Here is a 4,629-nt window from a genome sequence, read left to right on the forward strand (position 1 = left end):
TCTTGCAGGGGCGTATGGACCCACAATCACCATATGAAGCAGCACACCACACTCACGCCGTAATGTTGTGTGGCAGGTCAGAGAGGCAGGTGGCCTCTCCCCACACAGTGGTCAAGTTGTCAGTCAGGTGTGATGCTCGTAGCCACCTTGTGCCCACCTGCAGGAAGGTGTGATTCCCTCATATCAACATCATCCCACCATGGTTATGCAGCCTTTGATACAGCAAAGGTTATACCCATATATACCTACCACCAATGCCTTGTTCACATTAATTACCTGGTATGAAATTGATCTATGTGAACAGCGCCATTGCTCCTCATGAGCCATAGTTTCTCTCTCTCTCTCTCTCTCTCTCTCTCTCTCTCTCTCTCTCTCTTTTTTTTGGGGGGGGCAGTAGCACAGTGGTAGCGCGCTGAGCTTGTGATCGGGAGGTCGCAAGTTCGAGCCTCACCCGGGCTACCGTTGCCGGGAGGGGTAGCGTCCTCCTGTAACCCCAGCAGGGCTATATGGCCTTAGTTGCCTAGATCGGGGAATTCATTTCTCCATTTTCTCTCTCTCTCTCTCTCTCTCTCTCTCTGTCTATATATATATATATATATATATATATATATATATATATATATATATATATATATATATATATATATATATATATATATATATATATATATATATATATATATATATATATATATATATATATATATATATATATATATATATATATATATATATATATATATATATATATATATATATATATATATATATATATATATATATGTCTAGCCTATGAAATGTCATAGCTCTCTTTTGGTGTTACTATTATTATTATTATTATTTTTGTTTTTATTATTATTATTATTCACTGTATTACTGCTGCTGTTACTACTATTACTACTACTACTACTGCTACTACTCTTACAATAACTTTGTAGTTTGTTGTAGTGAAGTTTTGTAAATCAGTTATACATATATTAGACTCGTGGACGAGCGGTTGTTATACGTGAGTAGTTTTGTAAATAGGTGATCTTTGTTCCCTTTTGTCATGCAATGACAGGAGAGGTAAAGATTAGTATGGGACTATTTTTATTTGTCTTGGAAATATTAACAAAGTCTCTCACACACGAGTGAAGCATAAAGTAGAGTCCAGCGAGCTACCTCCCTGTCTCACTCTCTCTCTCTCTCTCTCTCTTCCACCCTCTCGGCCATGTTGCTAGCCTCCTTCTCCCTACAACCTGTCGGTTCTGTGGCCTGTCTCCTTCTGAGCTCTGCTTCCTAAATTCTGGTGTAGCAAGGGTCGTGTCACGTGTGTTACACAGTTGTTGAAATGTTCTAGAAGCCTGTGTGTGAGTATGTGTGTATGTGTGTGTGTATGGTCACGAGGCGCTGTCGTATGCCTATCAAGCATTCCTTCAGTTAGTGTGTGCAAGCATGTTTAGCATTGCTCGATTCGTGCAGACACAATACCTATCTCATCCTCTGACTTGCTCCTTCTATCTGTCTGTCTATCTATCTATCTATCTATTATGATTTGTAATTATAATATGGAGTCCTGACACTACTACTACTACTCCTCCTCCTCCTCCTCCTACTGCTACTACTACTACTACTACTCCTACTCCTACTGCTAGTACTACTACTACTTCTACTACTGCTACTACTAATTCTATAGCTTATTCGATCTGCTGTGAGAAGAGACGAGCCTCAAGTTTTTAAAAGATTTGAAAACAGTCCATAAGTCGCTGGGCTTACCTAACAAATAGATATAATGAAAATTGCAGTAACTTCCCCTTTGATACAATGAACATAAAATTTGCCAGCTCAGTGCTACAGGCGCTAGGTACCACTTGTGTGTGATTCTCTCTCTCTCTCTCTCTCTCTCTCTCTCTCTCTCTCTCTCATTACAACTGACCTGTAGTTTGATAGAGCGTGGTATAGTCAGGTGATTGGTGGATGTCGCAACAGACGTGGCCTGACGTTCCTTACCGCACCACATATACAGTTCATCACCCTTATCATAGTCCGGACTGTACTGTATATGTGTTGCAGCCATTGGATGGATCCCTCTTGCCGTTCAGAACACTAGGCCAAGAGCCCACGGCCTCCCATGCCTGGGTGGCTGGAAGTGGGTCTCAGCCTCCAGTACGTCTTCCCCAGCCTGGGTGCTGCTAAGGAGTACCACTGGGTGTAGGGCTGTGTTTGGTATGTTGTCACTTCCACATTCTGCAGGGTAGGAAGTGAGGAATAAGGGAAGGCTAGGCCATGACAGGGTTAGGGTAGGTTTTGAGATGGTTCAGGCAAGGCATAGAAGGGTTAGGGGTAAAGTGCAGGAAGTTGGGTTAAGCGTGGGATAAGGGAAAAGGCTTGGCAAGGCAGGTTAATAAGTTGGGTATGACAGAGTTAAGGGGCAGGTTGGGGTAAGGAATGGTACTCTAGAATTAGGGAAAAGGTACAGTTAGGAGCAGGGCTGGACAGATGTGGACTGGATTGGGGGCAGATAAAGGCATACCCAGGGGCACAGGAAGGTAGAGTTTGGGGTACGGGAAGGTATAATGTAGGGAGAGGAAAGGCAGAATTTAAGGCAGGAGAAAATAGCGTTTGAGTCAGGGGAAGGCAGAATTCAGGGCAAGGGAAGGCAGAGTTTGGGGCAGGGGCAGGCAGAATGTGAGGCAGGGGAAGGAGTTTGTGCCAGGGGAAGACTGAGTTTGGGACAGGGAAAGGAGGAGTTTGTGGTAGAGGAATGTGGGGTTTGGGGTAGGGGAAGGAGGAGTTTGGGGCAGGGGAAGAAGGAGTTTCAGGCAGGAGAAGGAGTTTGAGGCACGGGAATGTGGAGTTTAGGGCAGAGAAATGTGGAGTTTTGGGCAGAGGAAGACAGAGTTTGGGGCAGGGGAAGGCGGAATTTGGGGCAGTGGAAGGCGGAGTTTGGGACAGGGAAAGAGTCTGGGGCAGGGGAAGGAGTCTAGGGCTAGGGAAGGAGCATGGTGCATGGGAAGGCGGAGTTTGGGGCAGGGGAAGATGGAGTTTAGGGCAGAGGAGAGCGGAGTTTGAGGTAGGGGAAAGCAGAATATGGGGCAGTGGAAGGAGTCTGGTGCAGAAGAAGACAGAGTTTGGGATAAGGGAAGGATTTTGGGACAGGGGAAGGCGGAGTCTGGGGCAAGAGAATGAGTTTGAGGCAGGGGAAAGTAGAGTCTGGGACAGGGGAAGGCGAAGTTTGGGGCAGGAGAAGGCAGGGTTATGGGTGGGGGAAGGCGGAGAATGGGGCAGGGGAAGGAGTTTGGGACAGAGTTGGCAGAGTTTGGGGCTTGTAAAGACTAGATATCACTACAAAAAGGAAAGCACAGTGGTGTGTACAAGACTGGCTGAGTCGTGGGAAGAAGGCTGGGGTGTTAACAGGGGAGGGCAAGCTTATTAGGAGAGGGCCAAGGTTAGTGTACAGGGATGGAAGATTAGATACAAGGAAGGGCTGAGTCAGAGGCATGTAAGGACTGAGTCAGGTGAGGGGAGAGGGCTGCCGCAGGGGTTAGATGACGCCTGTGAGAGCATGAGAGGGAAAAAGAGAGGAGGGTTGTTGCATGTGGAGGAGGGAACGGTGCGTTTATGATAACAAGAACGAGGGAATGAGGTTAAAAGCAAGGGATGAGTTATCAGCAAATGGATGGAGGTGAGCAGGGAGTTAGAAGTAGGGAAGGGGTAGATAGCTAGGGATAAGGGTAGGAGGGGAAGATGGTTAGGGTGAAAGAAGGGGCTTAGTAGAAAAAGCAGAGGACATCTGGATACAGGGACGTGGCAGGAGTGTGATGTTAGGAACACAGGAAGCAGGAGGGGCAGATCAGGTGAAAGGGTAAGTTAGAGTATAGGTTATGAGAAGGTCAGAAATTGAGGGGAAGGGAATGTTGGAAGTAGACGAGAGAAGGGGGGTTGAAAATCGAAGGGAGGAGAAGGTAAGAGATAGAGGGAAGGGGCTTTTGAGGAGACAGGAGCAGTTAGGAAGACAGGAAAAGATTTGTTAGCAGCAGGGAAAGGGTGGATGTTAGATGTTGGTGTAAGAATTATGTTAGAAATAAGGTTTGGGAGAAGCTTATTTCACTTACAAAGAATGAAGGCAGGAAGAAATGGCGTTTTTAAGTTATTTTTGGTTACAGAGAATGAAGGAAGGAAAAGAGTTTCATTCATTCATTGCCAGACGCCATGTATCCCAGACGGGGTGGTCAAGGGCTCAGAGTTAATTGTTTTACAGGGAGGGGCACTAATCCTCCACCAACCTCACTTGACACGTAGGGAGAACGTTATGCCAACAGCATCTGGTGTTCCCAGGCGGTCACCCATCCAAGTACTAACCAGACCCAACGTTGCTTAACTTCGCTGATCGGACGGGAAGCGGTGTACTCAACGTGGTAGTGCACAAGGAACCAAAATTAGAAAAAGTATTATGGCACAACACAATTTAAAAGTCCTTGGCTATGCAAGTAAAAATGTTATTCATGAAAGTGATACACCTACACTCACATTCAGTACAACTACTACAGTATGTGAAGAACCATTCTCAAGTGTGGTTCTTGATCTATGACATTTTATGGCAGAGAGAGAGAGAGAGAGAGAGAGAGAGAGAGAGAGAGAGAGAAAATG

At 45.6% G+C, this 4,629-nt stretch overlaps 1 pseudogene; it reads right to left on the reverse strand.

Moving 5' to 3' along the window:
- Positions 1-4,292: 4,292 nt before the first annotated feature.
- On the reverse strand, positions 4,293-4,411 carry LOC145399378 (5S ribosomal RNA; annotated as a pseudogene).
- Between the last annotated feature and the right edge of the window lie 218 nt (positions 4,412-4,629).

This window comes from Coenobita brevimanus, chromosome 48 (assembly GCF_032717465.1).
Source record: "Coenobita brevimanus isolate Jiangsu-jjx chromosome 48, ASM3271746v2, whole genome shotgun sequence".
Lineage (NCBI taxonomy): Eukaryota > Metazoa > Arthropoda > Malacostraca > Decapoda > Coenobitidae > Coenobita > Coenobita brevimanus.